Source organism: Rhinolophus sinicus, linkage group LG02, assembly GCF_036562045.2.
Source record: "Rhinolophus sinicus isolate RSC01 linkage group LG02, ASM3656204v1, whole genome shotgun sequence".
Taxonomy (NCBI): domain Eukaryota; kingdom Metazoa; phylum Chordata; class Mammalia; order Chiroptera; family Rhinolophidae; genus Rhinolophus; species Rhinolophus sinicus.
The window spans coordinates 19,251,879-19,272,948 of record NC_133752.1 but is presented as its reverse complement, the minus strand read 5'-3'; the positions used below and the strand labels follow the sequence as shown (position 1 = coordinate 19,272,948).

The window sequence follows — 21,070 nt, the reverse complement described above, 5'->3', positions numbered from 1 at the left end:
TTGGATTCTTTTTTTTCCATAAGAAAGCAGAAAATTTAATTTAAAAATTGCCTTGTATATTGATTCCTCAAACAATTAAAAAACAGAATTACTATATGATCCAGAAATTCTAGTTCTGGGTATATACTTTAAAAAAAAAATGAAAATAGGGACTCAAACAGATAGTTATACACCAATATTTATATCAGCATTACTCATAAGAGCCAAAAACGTGGAAGCAACCCAAGTGTCTCTAGACATATGAAAGAATAAACAAAATGGGATATATATATATATACATATATATATATATACACATATATATGTGTGTGTGTGTGTATATATATATATATATATATATATATATATATATATATATATTCCAATGTATATAATAATATTCCAATGTGTGTGTGTATATACATATATATATGTATATATACTTGAATATTATTCACCTTTAAAATGAAACGAAATTCTGACACATGCTACATGGATAAATCTTGAAAAAATGATGCTAAGTAAAATAAGCCAGTCATAAAAGGATAAACACTGTATGATTTCACTCATGTGAGGTATTTAGGGTTGTCAAATTCATTGCAACAGTAAATAGAATGGTGGTTGCCAGTAGCTGGGGGAAGAGGTAACGAAGAGTTATCATTTAATGGGTACAGAATTTCAGTTTGTAAGTTTTGTAAATACTTAATGCCACTGAACTATATATTTAAAAATGGTTCAGATATGCTAAGTGCATCAAAAACATTCCTATTTTAACATATTGGCAATTCACTCATATAAAGAAAAACTGTGTAGGAAGGACTGAATCCAAATATTTTAGGATCTGACACTGATAAAATATAATGGTGGGCTCCTTAAGAAAGGGCTGAATAATTGAATATGTTACTAACAAGAGAGTTTCTATTTTGACTTGTTGAGCAACAAATCCTTCTCTTAACAATCGCACATCTAATGATTATATGAACTTCCCACAGATTACTTTCTGCTCCACATAATTTAAACTTTTCTCCCCTTCTACCGCTTACATACTTTAAATCCTAGTTTTACAGAGCATTTTCACGTGATTTCTGGTTTTGCAAATATATACAAACACTCTGGAATCCTTTCTACATGCATATAGCTAGTAATACTAATCATGGAAGTGACTGCAAGCCCATGGATATGTCAATCTAAACCTAAACAAAATGTATCTCTTTTTTGGCGAATCTCCTTAGCAGATTTGAAAAATTCTTTCGGCCATCCCAAGATAACTTATCATCAGCGAAAGTGAGACAAAAGACAGGTCTTATTGGAAAGAGTTATTTATCTTAACCAACTGGGGGCGGTGGGGAGGGGAAGGTCAATCTCAATTAAAAACAAATTGTAATTCGGAGGGAGCAGTATACAACAAAAGAAATGAGAGAGAGAGAGAAAATACACTAAGGAAAAGAGTAAAATGTGGTTTAACAGAGCTGAACATACACATTAAATAGGTTTATTAGGATATTAAGATATAGACAGACAATGGTATAACCTTGGAACAAAGCTAACAGTTATTATACTACTATAGGATCTTTGGATCAATTTTATATTTGAAAGAGTGGGAGAGAAAGGAATAAAGAGACAGATATATACACAGAGAAAAATATATTTAGTAAAGCATTCATAATAAAGCAGGTGGAAAGAGATTCTGAAACAGAAGGCCAGAGCAATGAAGCAATGGTAATAGGACAGGGAATATATGAACTTAAATGAGTACTTGGCAAAGAGGGAATACCAGATTCAAGCACTAATGGTACAATATATAACAAGGAGGGACTCAGAAGAGGAGGAGATGAGTGGAATTAAGAAGACTTATTTGCCAACTACATATGCCATCTGTTAACATGACAGTGTGGCATAAAGTAAAATTGTTTATAAATACTAATGAATGGACTTAAAAATTCAACCTGTGGCATCTGATGATGCATGGATAATTCAATACTTGTCAAATCACAAATCAAGCATAATTAGTTGACAGTCTGAGAATTAAAACCAGCAACGAAGCATGTAGGTCTTATGAAAGAGAAATGCTATTCTGACTACCATTTTAAAATACAATGTCTTTATATTCTTTATTAACAAATATTTTGTGTTATGTCCAAGATACGAAAAATACAGTTCTTGGAAAAAGGTGAAAATTCGATGCCTATGTTACTAAGGTTTGGTGATGCCTCAAATTATGTACTATCCCTCAGTAGTAGAAAATCATGCAAATGTTCATAAAATCATTGTAAAAGTGTAGAAGAAATTTTAACCAAAAATGTGTATTGCAAATTTCATCATCATGGAATTGGTAATTGTGCATTTTTTTCCTACTATTTTTTATGATATGGTTGATTTTGTCATGGAAAGAACAATAGCATTTTGGATTGTAGAAGTACTGGTATCTTCAGAAGCTACCATGTCAATAAAATAAAAATTCAGAGATCTCAGGGGTATGATTTATTTTTGCTTTAGCAGGAGTAATCATTTTCTTCAGAATGGATGACATAAAGGTAATGTTCGCTAAAAGGAAACCAAAATACAAACATCCCACTGACACCATGGAGATGAGAGACAACCTCAACTTCTAGGCATCTCCATTTATTCTTTTGCTTGATCTTGTTGTACACTTTTATTTCTATCATTAGATCCTTGAAGTTCTACCTCTTGAAACTTCGTAAGAGATAGACAGATATGATGACCCAGGCTTCTGTTCACTCAAGAAGCGCACAATGATTAAAGTGATGGTGGTTAAGGTACTATAAATGAGTAGTTACTGAATCTATTCAGTTAAGAGTCAAATTACTTGTAGTTCACTCTCATTAAAAAAAATAGCACATTTGAGATTATATCTGAAATTATATATTTTCATAAGTCAGGTTAAATGTTTTATCAATAATCTTCTAGGTAGTTTGTGTTGAGTCTTGGGTGTTACATGGTAAAGGGTGCAAGGATCCATTATTTTGGCATGCCTATGCCAAAGCTTAATAATGTCAATATTTTCATATATACATACAACTTCTGATTTAGTTCATGGAGATCACGGTCACTATAGTGGAACTCGAACATTATCACTACAAATACAGGTATTTTCTATCCTTTATTTTATTATAAAAAAAATTACAGACATAGGTTTAATAGGAAATTTGCAGAGATGACTTTTTTTAGCTTTAATTATTAAGTAGTATTTAAAAATAAATGAACATAAAATTATTTGGCTATAAGAAAGATGATACTTTTGTCTATACTCAACTTTAGATTAAATATCAGATTTGAAATTGAGTTTTAAGAAGTGTAAGTGAAAAAGTAAGCCTTCATATTTCACTTTCCTCAGAAAAATAATTTGAGTATTGACTATATAATTATATGTAAAAAAGTCAGAGCATTTGAGAATGGGCCTATACATTTAAGCATTAATTAATTTGCAATATTTTTGTAACATAAACTTTGGCTATTATTTCTAGCAGTTGTTTCATGTGTTTCCACATTATTGTGTTCTAGTATGTCAGGTAGTAACTTAAGTCATTTTCCTTGAATTTAGTACTAGAGGCTCCATGTATTTCTCAAAACAATTTAACACATGGGCTATTCTTGATTTTACATCATTGGCATCTGTTCTCTGGAAATAAAGTCATAAAATGAATGTTTCGAATTAGTAAAGAAAATAAAAATGTAACTAATGTGCATATAAAGAAAACTTTTAAAAAAAGTAAATAGCGTATAATGCATTTAGTTTCCTTTCTTTCTTTTCTCTTTTCTTCTGTTTTCTTTTCTCTCTCTCTCTCTCTCTCTCTCTCTCTCTCTCTCTCTCATTCTTTCTTCCCTAAGCATTGCTATCATCTGAATTAACAGATGCACAATAGATAGCAGGATGTTCATGTGCAAGGAAAAAATATATACTTGAATGTAAATTTCCTATATAGTGATATCTGTTCAAAAGGAATTACAGAATGTAACAAATGAAAGTATTATTTACAATTAGATATATACATACAATATATGATATATGATAGATAATAATATATAAATATATAATACATATAATACATATACATATATATTATATTACATTATGTATATAAATATAAATATAAATATAAATATAAATATATATATATATATAAATATAAATATATATATATATATATATATATATATATATATATATATATATATATATCTTTTTGGCCATAAGATATTTCAGAGGTGATTTTGCTTTTGATACAAGTTTGCTTATCAGTCATTACTGAGGTTTAAAATATAAGTTAAAATTATCGATTTTAACTACTAAATTTATTTCATTCAAATTAAAACTCTGTTTGCTAATTTATTATATTATACTTTAGCACATGATAAAGCAACAGATTTTATTTCTTGAAAGGCTTAATATGACTATCTTTATAGAACACTTAATTTGCCGAAAGCATCAATTCAATAATATTCATTAAGTGCTCAGGGGTGTGGAGCATGTCCTGCACTTCCACCCAGCACTCAGGAGCCCAGGAGCCATGTTGTGTCCCAGGCCAAGGGTTGGCCAGTGTGGCACGATGGTGATGTGGCAGCAGGAGGGCTGACCAGCAGCCAGAGGGCTGCTAGGACCACTCAGCTTGAGCTTCACAGTGCAGCTAAAGCTCACCAACGTGCTGGCCCAGGTCAGCACCATGCAAGGACCTGGCTATGGATCATGGGCTGCAGGTTCTCAGAGTATGGTGGGTATAGGGTCCTGGGCCCTGTGGAATGCAAATGTGGTGGTTTGTGCCTTTTCCCTTACACTGCCATGCAGCTCACTGCCTACCGCAAATTCATTGTACTCTCCATGGGTGACCTAGGCCATATGTCTCAGTGGAGAGCCATCATGGCAGGAAGTCTAGCAGGAATAGTTTCCACCACTGTGATGTACCCTACACCTCATCAAAACCTGCTTAATTATGCAGAACATGCTGGAACCGTCTTTCATGGTATTCCTCCATGCTTTTTGTACTGTTTATCAACAGGAAGGACTCCTGGCCCTTTAACGAGGGGATTCCCTTATAGTTTTAGGTGCTCTCCCTTTGTCTGCAGGCTCTCTTCTAGTTTACACAAACCTGGAGAAAATTTGGAATGGGCCCCGAGATCACTTCCCTCTCCTCCAGAACTTGGCCAATGTCTGCCTGGCTGCTGCAGTGATCCAGACTCTCTCCTTTCCCTTTGATACAGTGAAGAGGAAGATATAGACTCATAACCCCGACCTCCCCCCCAGTGGAGGAGTACCTGTCCATTTTTCAGAAGCCGTGGACTGCTTCCTGCAGATAGTGAAGTCCCAGCGGGTACTGGGACTCTGGAATGGATTGGCAGCCAACTTTCTGAATGAAGATAGTTCCGTATTTTGGAATTATGTTTGGCACCTTTGAGTTCTTCAAGAGAATCTGTCTTTACCAAAATGGTTACACTGTCTCCTCTGAGCTGTAAATTTACCCCAGGGATGGATCAGAGTTTGAAGACCCAGGAATTAAGGGAATGAAAGAAGTTCTTCAAAACTAAAAAACTAATGTGTATAACACCAACTCTTGAAAACTGAATAGAACTAGAAGTACATTGACTGAAGGCATGTTGCAATAAAAAAATAAATATAGCGTTGTGCACACCTGGAATGACAGCGGGGTACCCCTGTCTGCTGCTCTTGGAAATGAAAAAATTAAGCCATACGCCACCTCTGAGCTCCAAACTGATGTCCCTGGGAGTACCTGCACCAGGCAGTTTCCCAATATGACCATCTCCTGATGGCATACCATCAGATTTTATAACAAAAGTTAACAGTAATGATATGTGCCATTACACAACACCGAAGAAAGGGCATTGCCACAACACTTCAAAGTAACATGTAGTGGAAAGGGCTGAGCAGAGACCACACTGAGCGCACATTCATGGAGACATAACAATAGCTTGCACTAACACATGTGGGTCTAGTTTCGCACAATTTCACCCAAGACTCCCCAGTATAATCATTCTGGAACTTAATAATCTCTGCTGACTTCTGAGTACACACACCACAGTGTCAATTATGCCTTATCAGAAGCTAAATGAAAATGTTTAACATTTAAAAGTTATCACTGTAGACATTTAAAAGGTATCACATGTAGAACCATCCCTTATTTAAACTTGAAGTATCCTAGGCTGAGAATCTTGTGTTTCAAGAAGGCAGTTTTTACCATGACTGCTTAATTATGCCCCAAAAGACCTTCTTCCAATTGAAGTTATATACAGTATAAGTGGCCATAATTCTCTGCCTTTTTAATTTGCTTTGAAAGCCTACACTTAAAATCGTCAACTTAAGTTATTCTTACGAGATGTTCCAGTTGCCTAGAAAGCATCAAATAGAATGTTTCACACACAGACACACACACACACACACACACACACACACACACACACAAAGTAACTGCACAAATTCTTCAGACTAATCATCTCTATTAGATTTTTTTTTAAATAAAATTTTGGATTGTTCTGCCTTAGGGATTCAATGTCAAGTTTATATAACTGTACTTTTGAATAGTGCCTATCTATACATTTAAAAAACAATATCTAGTATTAAGATGCTAATTTATACACATACACACACTTTCAGTATGTTGACAATATTTTTCCCTATTAAAGTTGTTTTCCAATGAAAGAATAATAATATTCATTAAACATATAACGTACTATCAATTGTATTTGGCATTTAGAATATAACACGACACAAAAAAGGACACATTTCTGGACTACGGGGAACTGGAAGGAGTCTAATGTAGATAGACAATATTTAATAAAGAAAAAGAAAAATGAACTGGATATTGAAGAACTAAAATGATTTCTATAAATAGAGAATGAGGATGTCCCATGGAAGATAAAAGCCAAAAAAAAAAAGTAGGAATGACATCATCAAGATGGCGCCATATGATGTTCCTGAATTAAGTCCCCATCACAAGAGGACCAACTATCAACGATCCATCAACAAGGTACCATTGTGAAAATCCCAGAACCTAGAGGCAAGGCTGAATCACCCCCCTGAAACATGGAGACCTAAAAGGACCATATTAGAAGGAAAAGAGGCAGCTACTGACCACATCGACCCCTCCCACAAGCCCACACAGCAACCTCTGAGAGGGTCTCACTAGGTCTATGGTTTATCTAGTGGCAAAAGGAGCCCAAAGTGTACACCTAGCTCCCCAAGTATTGCAGGGCCCTTCCCCTGTGGCCCACTTAGCTCTTCCCTCAGAGGAATCACTGGAGAAATCTGACAGGTTTACCCACTAAGGATCATGTAGAAACAGAGAAGAGTATAAGGATTACAGCAACCAACACTCAGAACTTGGCAGACCCATTCCTCCTTGAAGTTATAACCGAGCTGAAATCCCAGCCAGTGACTGCCCATTTGCAGTCATGCTGTGACTCTGTCTGCTGTGGAGCTTATTGGGCAGTTCTGCATGGTTTGGGTCACCAGCCAGGGAAGAGTGCAAGTGCTAGATCTCATGCTATGGCATTGCCCAGAAAGGAAAGCAAATTTGAAGTCTCACCTACTGCTGAATATAGACTCCAGTCCTGCTTAATCAGGAAGCCTAATCAGAGAATCCCTGCAGCCATGGAGCATATTGTACAGCAGGGAACGCACCCAGCAGTCCTGCCCAGCTGTGACCTATAACCTCCAGCCCTGTATAACAAAGGTGACTTAACAGTGACCCTGGAAGGCCTACATACCACCCAGCTGCAGAGCCCAGCCTAGGACCTTGCCTGATTTTGAACACAGCCTGCAGCTTTGCTCATGAAGGGAGCCCAGCTAGTAACACAGCCACACTGTGTAGACAATAGCCTACAGCCCCACCTGATAATGGAACATGGACTGTGACCCTGCCCGACCACAGAGCACCATCTCTAGCCCCACCCAAGTGCTGGATATAGCTGGAGGCCTTACCAACAAAAGAGCCCAGCTAGGGACCTTGTCCACAGGGAAGCAAAATCAGCACCCTAACTAATCATGAATCCCAGGCGCGGCCTACCCAACACTAGAAGAAAACTTCTAAGATTTGTACTTGCCCTTGACAAATAATTGTGTGGAGGTTATTCACAAGATTTGGGGCAAGGGGGCTTCTACATAGTCTGCATTTTTAAAACGCCTCATTTTTTTTTTTTTAATCCAGTTTTAGGAAATGTCTTAGATATTTCTCGGGGTGTTGTTGTTTCAAAAACATGATGAGATTTACATCTTACAGGAACAGAGGAAGAGTGCAGGTCTCCCCTAGGAGTCATGGGATACAATTCTTCATTATCAGAAGTCTAGTACAGTTAATATTTAAAGGTTTCCTTTATATTAGGTGTCAGAGGGCATGGGGCACCTCATCTGTTTCCCTGTCAATCATAATAATATCCTCCCCTTAGTTCTCTTCAATTTCCCAGAAACTCCACCTTTTAGTTTTCTAATCAGGCTTTGTCACAGCTCTCAGATCTTAACCAGTAGCAATTTGCACCCTCCTACCGTGTTTCCCCGAAAATAAGATCTAGTTGGAATTAATATAAGACCCGGTATTATATTATATTAATTATATTATATTATATTATATTATATTATATTATATTATATTATATTATATTATATTATATTATAATTACATTTATTATACCCGGTCTTATGTAAGGCACAGTCTTATATTGTACAAGGTCCGGTCTTGTAGTAAAATAAGACCGGGTCTTATATCAATTTTTGGTCCAAAAGATGCATTAAAGCTGATGGCCTGGCTAGGTCTTATTTTCGGGGCAACACCATAGCTTTGCCAAGCCACACACTAAGGTCTCCATCTTATTATCCTGCTCTCTACCTTGTCTGCCAGCCCTGAAGCAAGCAGAGTAGCGGATAACCACACGTCCTCCTCTACCCTCAGCTCTTCTTCCAACATTCTAACTCCAGCTTCAGCCTCTAGTTGGGTACCAGTAACTCGTTGTACCGCCCACAAGAGAGACCAGCCCGTTTCGCAAGCATGTTTCTGCTCTTTGCCACAGAGCTCTCTACTCAGTTCCTTAAATAAGCACAAATGCCCCAGTGCTACTGGGGCATTTTGGGGGCGCCCCCATACTTAATGCGGCATTCCCAAAGCATCTGACATACAGGCCACCCCTCCCCATGGGGAGGTCCATGGGCAACTCTGAATTTCCCTCATTTTCCTTGGTGGTCTCAAGGACACACTGCTCTTTCAAATCTGTGTCCTAGAAAACGCCTCTGCCTATGGGAAAGGTGGGCAAATGTACATTCCAAAGACAGGAGACTGGGTAGGGAACCTCAGGTTGCCCTGGTCTAGTTCTGAGGCCAACCTAATGTTACGTTCTCTTGATGACCTCCTTCAACAGCATATATGCCTCAAACGTTAAAGACTATAGTAGTCTATTGTGAAGGTCAATTTAATGTAATGCACTGGGTAAATTATAGATTTCAATTAGATCTTTCATATAGAACAAAAAGATTGACTTGAAATTTGTTAATGGTTATATGGTAAAAAGAAATTGAACTAAGAAAGGTAAGACATTACACTGTGGAATGTAGCCAAACTCAGTCAGACTATAGTGGATGTTATATCAAAGGACAGTATCCACTAAGAAAACTACACAAATGCATTATGGCAATAGGAAAAGGGTGGAAAGGAAAAGCACTTCAAATAGCAAAATATAAGGGATAGTTTCAAAGATAATTCAATGCATATCAAGATAGAAAAAGCTGCACTTTACACATGATACTTAACAAATGTCTATTTCCGATAGTAACAAAGAAATGTGGAAATTACCAAATCCAATATTTTCATCAGTTATTGAAAAGGAGACATTATTCAATCGATGCACGTGTCAAAAATCTATATGTCAGCATCTGTAATTGCATTAGAATTGATTAAAATTTATCTAAGAAAATATTCTTCTGAAATTACATAAAAATATATCCAACTGCTTATTCAATATACAATTATGTAGAGGTATAAATCAACCATCTTACTAAGCCTACATAGAATGTTCAATCTGAAAACGATTCAGGAATTTCAACTACAAGTTACCAGGAGTCAACATAAAAGGAGTTAAATAAATGCATCTGGAAGTAATGGCCAGAAGAAGTGCAGAATAAAAATGCAAGATATGCATTTATCCATAAAACACATTCGATTTGGAACTTTCAATAAGGAGTACTGTACTTTGAACATTGATCAGAAAAACTTGGAAAAATAAATACCACTGGATCTAGAGAAGTGGAAAAAATAATCTGCCTGAATTACAGAAAAAAACAGAATATCATATTTAAGGGAGATGTAGCATGGGCAAACAGATATACATTAAAATCAAGATATCTGTGTGTGATGAATTGCCTATGAAAAGGAAAAATCCATTTTTCAAATTTTCCATTTTAAGAGTAAAAATGTTGCTCAACAATGCATGCCTCACAACAACAAAAAAGATGTGTCTTGTTCTTCAGACAACAAAGTACTATAGAAACAAATTATCACATACATCCTACTTTTTCAAATAAATCAAGGAATGGCTGTCAGACATGCAGTGGCACAACTATGTATAAAGTAAAACAAACATGAGGAAGCAGATAACTTAAAGACAAAATAATGCACCTGTTATTTGATGAATTATGGTCCCCCAAAATTCACATGTTGAAGTCTTAACCTAGTACTTTGGAATGTAACTATATATTTGCAGATAGATTCTTTAAAAATAATTAAGTTAAAATGAAGTTGTTAAAGTGAACCCTGGTGTATTAGAATCAATAGCCATATGAGAAGAGATCAGGACACAGACATATTATGGAGGGAAGACCATCTGAAGACACGGGAAGAAGAGGCGCCATCTATAATTTAAGGAGGGAGGCCGCAAAATGAACTCTGCTGACACTGTCTCAAATTTCTAGCTTTCAAAATTGAGAGAAAATTAATTTCTTTTGTTTACCTCATCTAGTTTATTGCACAATGTCAGACAATTTAGTTTGCAAACTTGTTTCAACGATGTTGTTAAACTTTTTTTTTTTTATATCAGAGGGGTTATTTATTATAAATTTATATAAACTGGACAAACAGTTAACCAAGTCTACTATCTGGAAGTGCTGAAATGGCTGCATGAAAAAATTAGATGACCTGAACTTTTTGCCAACAATTCATGGCTCTTACATCACAACAATGCACCAGCTCACATGGCACTGTCTGTGGGGAGTTTTTTGCCAGTAAACAAATAACTGTATTGGAACACCATCCCTACTCACCTGATCTGGCCCCAGATGACTTCTTTCTTTACACCAAGATAAAGGAAATATTGAAAGGAAGGTATTTTGATGACATTCAGGACATCAAGGGTAATACAATGACAGCTGTGATGGTCATTCCAGAAAAAGAGTTCCAAAACTGCCTTGAAGGGTGGACTAGTGCTGGCATCAGGGCATAGCTTCCCAAGGGGAGTACTTTGAGGTGATCATAGTGATACTCATCAATGAAGTATAGAGCACCTTTTCTAGGATGAGTTCACAAGCTTAATTGTCTGACCTCGTATGTGGTACACTAGCAAACTAATGCAATCCTTAGGCACTGAGCCAATCACCCCCTCCCTACCCTCACAGAGCTCACCCCGCCACGACCTGCCCAGTTCTAGAGTGGAACAGTAGCAGTGTCAGATCAAAAGAACCGAATATTTGCAGTTCTGAGAACTGTGGTCTGCAGTCTCACAGCCCAACTTGTTCCATCAAAGAGGAGGAAGCTGTGGTAGCAGGACTGGCTATGGTGATGGTCGCCGCCATTGCTCTGGGCCACCTCTCACAATCTACCCTGCCGCTGTCCCTATCTATCTGGGTGGATCCCTGCAGGAATAAACAGAGCTGCTCTGAATCTGGTGCAGGAAGAGCTTTGGGACTTAAGAAGCTCTCCACATTCTCTCAGGGAGGTGGCGCCCTATGACCCAGGTGAACTGTTCACAGAGGAGAAACCTGCCTTCCACGGAATCGCCCCATTGTGTGAGAAGCCAGAATAGTGCAGAAAAAATATAACACTACAGTGTGAGAGAGAATAAAAGGCTGTAGTCGGACAGAAAACAAAACATACTACCAACACCTATTGGAAAACAAAAGAAAGAACTCTCTTTATTAACCTGTTGCAGAATCCACTCCTGTAGATGTCTAGGAAGAAAAATAATAAATCATTAATTGTGACGAATAACCAAGGCAATAATACAGCTCAGAAAGAAAAGGAAAAGTCTCCAGAAAATGAACTTAAAGATATGGAAATATGTGACTTAAATGACACAGAATTCAAGATTGCAGTTCTTAACAAACTCAACAAGATGCAAGAAAACACAGACAGGCGTTTTAATGAACTCAGAAACACAATCAAAGAACAAAATGAACATTTTCCCAAAGAGATTGAAATTTTAAAAAAGAACCAAATAGAATTTCTGGAGATTAAGAACTCAATAAAATAAATGAAGAATGAAATAGCCAGCTTGCCTAGTAGAGTTGACAAGATGGAGGAAAGAATCAGTGACATCAAAGATAGAAATCTGGAAATGCCACAATGGCAGAAGAGAGAGACTTGAGACTTAAAAGAAATGAAAGAACTCTATAAGAATTTTCTGACTTCATCAGAAAGAGCAATATAATAATAATGGGCATACCAGAAGGAGAAGAAAGAGAGAAGGGAACAGAGAGTATATTCAAACAAATAGTTAATGAGAACTTTCCAAACTTGTGGAAAGAACTAGATCCTCGAATCCAAGAAGCAAGTAGTACACCTAATTACTTCAACCCCAACAGGCCTTCTCCAAGGCACATTGTATTGAAGCTGTCAAAAATCAACAACAAAGAAAGAATCCTCAAGGCAGCCAGGGAAAAGAAGATGGTAACCGACAACGGAAATCGGATTTTAGAATATCATCAGATTTTTCAGCAGAGGCTCTACAAGCCAGGAGGGAGTAGAAGCAAGTATTAAAACTATTGAAGGAGAGAAATTATGAGCCAAGAATAATATACCCAGCAACGATATTCTTTAGATATAAAGGAGGAATAAAGAGCTTTCCAGACATACAGAAGCTGAGGGAATTTTCTAACACATGACCTGCACTACAAGAAATACTGAAGGAGGCTATTTGACCAGTATTAATAGGGATAATTTGTGGCAAACAAAGTATAAAAGGAGGGAGAGTAAAGGCCTGAACCGGAATATGTAAATGGAGAAAGTAAGTGTGCTGAAGAAAATGGAATACTCTAAATATGAAACTTTATTTTACATAAACTTAATGGTAACCAAAAATAAATAAACAAACAAATAAATAAATCATTCAGAACTGAAATATGTAATGTAAGAAAAGAAGAAACACAGGGAAAAATCATAGAATACCACCACATAGAAATAATAGAGAGCAACAAAAAGTCAAAGAAACAATGGAGACAAAGTCTTACCAGAAAACTAAAGATACAATGATAGGCAATCTTCACATATCAATAATCTCCCTAAATGTAAATATACTGAACTCTCCAATAAGAAGTTACAGAGTAGCAGATTCGATAAAAAAATTAAGCCCAACAATATGCTGCCTCCAAGAGACACATCTCAGCTACAAGGACAAATGTAGATTCAAAGTGAAAGTGTGGAAATTGACAGTCCAAGCAAATGGTATCCAGAGAAATGCAGCTGTAGCTATATGATATCCGATGAAACAGGTTCAGGAGAAAAAAAAGTACAAGAGACAAAGATGGACATTTCATAATGATAAAGGAGACTACACAACAAGAAGACATAACAGTCATCAATATTTATGCCCCCAATCAGGGAGCACCGAAATATACTAAGCAACTACTAACAGAACTAAAGGAAGAAATTGACCAAAACACAATTACACTAAGGGACCTAAATATATCATTGACAGCTGTGGATAGATCATCCAAACAGAAAATAAAGAAAGAAATAGCATCCCTAAATGACATATTAGATGAAATGGACATAATTGACATTTGTAGAGCACTTCATCCTAAAATATCACACTATACATTTTTTTTTTCTGCTTACATGAAACATTCTCAAGGATAGACCATATACTGGGACATAGAACTAGCCTCAGCAAATTTAAGAAGATTGAAATCATACCAAGCATACTCTCTGATCACAAGGCTTTGAAATTGGATATCAACTGCAAAAGGAAAATAGGAAAAACCACAAATACATGGAGATTTAACTACATACTTTTAAAGACTGACTGGGTCAAAGAGGAAATAAGAGGGAAGATCAAAAGATATATAGAAACAAATGATAACGAAAACATATCCTATCATTACAGGCCATTCTCAAGAAAGAAGAAAAATCCCAAATAAATAACCTTACCTTACACCTTAAAGAACTAGAAAAAGAAGAACAAATGAAACCCAAGGTAAGCATAAGAAAGGAAATTATAAGAATCAGAGCAGAACTAAATGAAACAGAAAACAAAAAGACAATAGAAAAAATTAATGTGACAAAGAGATGGTTCTTTGAAAAGATTAACAAAATTGATAAACCCTTGGCTAGACTCACTAAGATAAAAAGAGAAAAGACACTAACAAACAAAATCATAAATGAAAAAGGGGAAGTTATCACTGATGCCACAGAAATACAAAGGATCATCCAAGAATACTATAAAGGGCTATATGCCACCAAATTCAATAACCTAGAATGTGGAGAAGTTCACTGAAACATATAGCCTTCCTAGGCTGAATCATGAAGAGTTGGAAAATCTAAATAGACCAATCACCAGTCATGAAATTGAATCAATCATCCAAAACCCTCCCAACAGCAAAAGTCTGGGACCAAATGGCTTCACTAGTGAATTCTACCAAATATTCAAAGAGGATCTAACACCTGTCTTCCCCAAACTCTTCCAAAAAATTGAACAAGAGGCAATATTCCCTAACCCATTTGATGAGGCCAACATTACCGTGATACCAAAACCTGGTAAGGATAACACAAAAAAGAAAACTACAGACCAGTATCCTGATGAATACAGATGCAAAAATCCTAAACAAAATTCAATAAAATTGAATGCAACAATACATTAAACAGATTATTCATCACAATCTAGTGGGGTTCATCACAGGGGCACAAGGATTGTTCAACATATGCAAATCCATCAATGTGATACATCACATAAACAAAATAAAGGACAAAAATCATATGATTATATTAATTGATACAGAAAAAGCATTTGACAACATACAAAAACCATTCATGATTAAAACACTTAATAAAATGTGTATAGAAGGAAAATACCTTAACATAATAAATGCCATATATGACTAACCCTCACCTATATCATAATTAACGATGAAAAACTGAATCCCTTTGCTCTACGTTCAGGAACACGACAGCGCTGTCCCCTATCACCTCTGCTTTTCAATATAGTGTTGGAAGTCCTCGCTAGAGCAATCAGGCAAGACAAAAAATAAAAGGCATCCAAATTGGGAATGAAGAAGTTGAATTGTTACTCTTTGCAGATGACATGATGCTATATATAGAAAACTCTGAAGACTCCACCAAAAAGCTATTAGAAACAATAAATGAATACAGTAAATTTGTCGTCTACAAAATCAATGTACAAAAGTCCATTGCATTCCTAAATACTAACAATGCAATCTCAGAAAAAGAAATTAAAAAAGAAAAAACAATATTTTGCAATTGCGACAAAAAAAAAAAAAAAATACATAGGAATAAACTTAACCAAGGATGTGAAAGACCTATATGCTGAACACTATAAGACATTTTTAAAAGAAATTGAAGAAGACAAAAAGAAATGGAAAGACATTATGTGCTCATGGATTGGAAGAGTCAACATAGTTAAAATGGCCATATTACCCAAAGCAATATACAGATTTAATGCAACCCCTATCAAAATCCCAATGGCATTTTTTAAAGAAATAGAACTAAAAATCATCAGATTTGTATGGAACCACAAATGACCTTGGAAAGCCAAAGCAATCCTACGAAAAAGGAACAGTGCTGGAGGTTTCACACTCCTTGACTTTAGCTTGTACTACAGGGCAACAATAATCAAAAAAGTATGGTATTGGCAGAAAAACAGACACACAGACCAATGGAATAGAATTGAGATCCCAGAAATAAACCCACATAAATATGGACAGGTAATTTTAGACAAAGAAGCAAAAAATGTACAATGGAGAAAAGATAGCCTCTTCAATAAATGGTGCTGGGAGAATTGGAAAGCCACGTGCAAAAGAATGAACCTGGACTGCTATTTGTCGCCATGTACCAAAGTTAATTCAAAATGGATCAAAGACTTAAGCATAAGACCTGACACAATAAACTGCATAGAAGAAAACATAGGTACTAAACTTATGGGCCTCAGGTTCAAAGAACATTTTATGAATTTGACTCCAAAAGCAAGGGAAGTAAAAGCTAAAATAAATGAATGGGACTATATCAAATTTAAAAGCTTCTGCACAGCAAAAGAAATCATCGACAAAATAAAGAGGCAACCAACTGAATGTGTGAAGATTTTTGCACAGTGTCTCCGATAAGGGGCTAATATCCAAAATATACAATGAACTCATACAACTCAACAACGAAAAACAAACAATCCGAATGAAAAATGGGCAGAGGACCTGAAGAGACATTTCTCCAAAGAGGACATACAAATGGCAAACAGACATATGAAAAAATGCTCAACATCACTAATCATCAGAGAAATGCAAATAAAAACCACAATGGAATATCACCTCACCCCAGTCAGAATGGCTATCATCAACAAGACAAATAGTAACAAGTGTTGGAGAGGATGTGGAGAAAAAGGAACCCTCATCCACTGTTGGTGGAAATGCAGACTGGTGCAGCCATTATGGAAGGCAGTGTGGAGGTTCCTCAAAAAATTATGAATAGAATTGCCATATGACCCAGCAATCCCTCTCCTGGGCATCTACCCCAAAAAATCTGAAAATATTTATCCATAAAGACACATGTGCTCCAATGTTCATTGCAGGTTTTTTTTATGGTGGCCAAGACATGGAAACAACCAAAATGTCCTTCGATAGACAAATGGATAATGAAGTTTTGGTATATATACACAATGGAATACTATTTGACAGTGATAAAAGATGAAATAGGACCACTTGTGACAACATGGATGGATCTTGAGATGATAATGCTAATCCAAACAAGTCAGACAGAAAAAAGTGGAAAACCATATGATTTCACTGATATTTGGTATATAAACCGAAAACAACAAAAGAACAAGACAAACACATGACAAAACAAAAACTCATAAACAATAGTTTAGGGGTTACCAGAGGGTAAGGGGTATCGGGGAGGGAGGCTCTAGAAGAGAGTAAATGGGGCCTAATATATGGTGATGGAAGGAGAACTCACTCTGGGTGGTGAACACACAATGTGAGATACAGATAATGTATTACAGAATTGTGCACCTGAAATCTATGTAACTTTACTAACAATGGTCACCCCAATAAACTTCAATTTAAAGAAAAAAAATTTCCATACAATTAATCAGATTCAAATGAATTCTTGAAAAAATTAACTTTATATTGTAGTATTCATCTTATTTAAAATAATATTTATTGTTGACTACAATAGGTATTTCTGGTCAATGAATCAAACATTGAAAGGTCAAGAATTGAGTTAAATTTTATTAAAAGTCCCCATCTCCTATTTTAAAAAACAACAAAATAATATTTAAAATTTGGCTTCTTCTTCTTCTCCTCTTCCTCTTCCTCCTCCCCCTCCCCCTCCCCCTCCCCCTCCTTTTCCTTCTTCTTTTCTTCCTCTCCTTCTGTTTGTTACTTTTTGTTTTTGAAACAACACTGGGCGTTTGGCACACTAGTTTGAAAAGAAAATGAAGGAGTTAAAATGACCTACTGCCATGTACTCACATTTTGCAATAATGCCTAATTAGTTGCTTTCAGATGACAGAATATTTGATAGGATATGTAGATTGTAGTTTTAAAAATGGGGCAAGAGCAGCATGAGCAGAATATAAATCTGAAATTTTCATATTTCACATCTGAAATTGTATATGTGGGAAAATTATAACTTAGACACTTAAAACTCAATAAATGTCAATACAAATGTATTTAAGCTTCCTAATACTAAGTCAAATAAATATACATTGGTTAAGTAAAAAAAAAAAAAAAAATCTAAAGACCACAGAATTTAAATAAAAAATAAATTTTAAGAATATATATGTGAATGCTCCTTGTAGATTTCTGGTTAAAATACTTACTTGCTTGCCTTGTTCTATGTGCCAAGTCATTTAAACACTTAAGTGTCCCATTTCTCAATCAGTGCATCCTCCTTTTGCTATATGACACAGTGAGTCAGAATATTATGCTATCATAAAACCTCACTTCTATTACATATTTGACTTGAACTCTTTGATATATATATACACATATATGTATATACACACATATATATACACATATATATGTGTGTGTGTATGTATATATATATATATATATATATATATATTTTTTTTTTTTTTTTTTTTTTTTCTCCCCCACCTTCTGTCATTGTCTTCAGATAAGGAGATTAAAGCTAAGTGACTTATTCAAGGGCACTAGGCCAGCCATCATTATGCTATTGATTTCGATTAATAGTTTTTATTTTCCCTGTTGGATTGATCCCCTGAGCCTTGTCAACTCTAATTATATTTCCATAAAATAGGAATAATACCACTTAACACCTAGATCAATTGAGGATCTTTATAATCATTCTCTTATACATGTATAGTACTTTGAGCACAGAAAGTGCAGTCTTTCAAATTACGAGGTGCTTAGAACAGAGAAGAGATGGCTGGAGAGATATAACTCTATTTTAGATGGGCTAACATTTGGCAGAGAATTAGATTTATTCCCTGTTTTTCAAAATCATGACATTTTTTGGCAGGGGAATGTTTTTGGTTTTCGTTTTTTTGTTTGTTTGCTTGTGTGTTTGTTTTTTCTTTTTAACTACTAGAGTACACTAAATTTAAGCTTCCAAATATTATTATCATTTCTAATAGCTGCTATGGGAGATTGAGTTCTTATTCAACAAAATGTTGTGACCACCCTAGTTAACAGTCCAACCCTCTTCCTCAACAATTCAAACCATCTTACCCTAATCTAGCTTTTCTTGTATTTTTCAAATTACTTCTTAATTATTTAATAATCACTTGTTTAATTATTTGATCTTTAAAATAAAGTTTACTTTTATTTTCTACCATCCTGTTTCTCTAATCATTTAATTACAAATTCTATAGGGCAGGAGTGCATATTTATTGTTATTATTGTGGTGGTGATGGTGTTAGAGATATTATTATTATTATCATTATTATTATCATTATTATTACTATTTTAATGGGTGTACCTTAAACTTCTACACAACTGCTAGCCTTGTTGGCACAGATCACAGTTAGCAGTAGAAGTTCCATCATAATCACACCTCTTGATGGCCAGATCGGTGATTTTTTTCCTGACAACATGCTCTTTATAATATCATGTCTGTCTATCTACCTATCTGTCTGTATTTATTCCTGGTTAAAATGCTTTCTTCCCTACTCCTTTTTACATTTTTTTCTTCCTTCCTTTTTTTTTTGTGTGTGTGTGTGTGTGTGTGTGTGTGTGTGTGTGTGTGTGTGTGTATTGTGTGTGTGATTTGTTCCCAAAACAGAAAGTTGCCTGTGGAATTTAAAGTGCAGTTTGGGAAGACAATATATCAATTAAAATGTTTAACTTTCAGAAATATTGTATGATTGCCTAAGTTAGCAAATTGTGTAGGATCATTTCAGTTTCCCTTCGTTGACTAAATAATCTCCCTCTTAGCTTAAATCCCAGTTGTGACAATTAGTTCAAATAATGTGTGCAAGGAATTCACATGGCAAAACATATTTCAACTTTTACTTTTAGTATCACCTCCACTGCGGCTTCTATATTACCATAAAATGGATTTTGCTTATGTGTGAAATTAGATATTGTTTCCCCAAAGGGAAAAGTGTTATTCATATGAGGTGAAATTGGCAAATAGGTGAATGTTTTCCAACATACTCTTAAATATTATGTTATGTCCAGCAAATGCTTAGCACTCAGTTACAAAGTGCTCATTTATTAAGTGCTTCGCAAATGTACTAATTTACTGTCATGACATCCCCAAGAGGCTGGTTAAGTAATTGAGATATTCTACAACTTGAACATTGTCAAGATCTCAAATTTAAATTTAACAAAAAAGGATTTTGCTATGTTCGGTATACGAGTATTTCACACTGAGAGATTTAGATCTGTTGTTATAAAATGTATCTAGGGCAATAAAAATTGTTTTGGTGTTTAAAAATCATTCAATGTTAAGCTTTTCTATTATATATGTCATCCATCCTTCAGTTTGAAAATGAGCTTTTAAAATTTCAGTGAAAATAAATGGACTTTTAGAAAGACCTTAATTTTCTTTTTTTTGTAAATAGGAGCCACTATTGTCTTTACTACTTCAATTCAAGAACTAATAAGAAATTAAGTAATGTTTTTGTGATATACACTTACAACTTTGTTTTTAAGTATTTCCTTGACTATTCTATATATAGTGCATATTGTATTAAATGTAGATTGCAATGTAATGTATATTACACTATAATGTAATATAATACACAGTGTACATTATACCCAATTTCAAATCAATGCTATAAGTTGTACATCATTTTAAATGAACAACACAGTTAACATAATATTGAAATTGTATTAAAATATGATAGCCTGTAATTTATCAATACCTATGAGACATCTGTGTTAAATATGATGTAGATGGCATATTATTAGTGCTTCACATAAATAAAAATCATGTTTGATGAATGCTTTCCATGAAGAAACAATGAATCTATCCTATTTTGAATATTTCAAAAAGTAGAAAGCAACCCAGACTCTTTGTTCCTTACCTTCAGGAGTGTAAATGTGTTCTAATTTAATAGGAACACCTGAATTACTATTTTTTTAAATTAATCTCACAGATTTTACACATAAGTAGTCTTTATACATATTTACTTCCGAAAATGCAAGAAAACAAATGAAATTTGTAGCACT

The 21,070-nt window shown here is 35.1% G+C and overlaps 1 pseudogene; it reads left to right on the top strand.

Moving 5' to 3' along the window:
- LOC109456660 (solute carrier family 25 member 43) overlaps positions 1-5,557 on the top strand; it is a 28,935-nt pseudogene extending 23,378 nt beyond the window's left edge.
- The last annotated feature ends 15,513 nt before the right edge of the window (positions 5,558-21,070 follow it).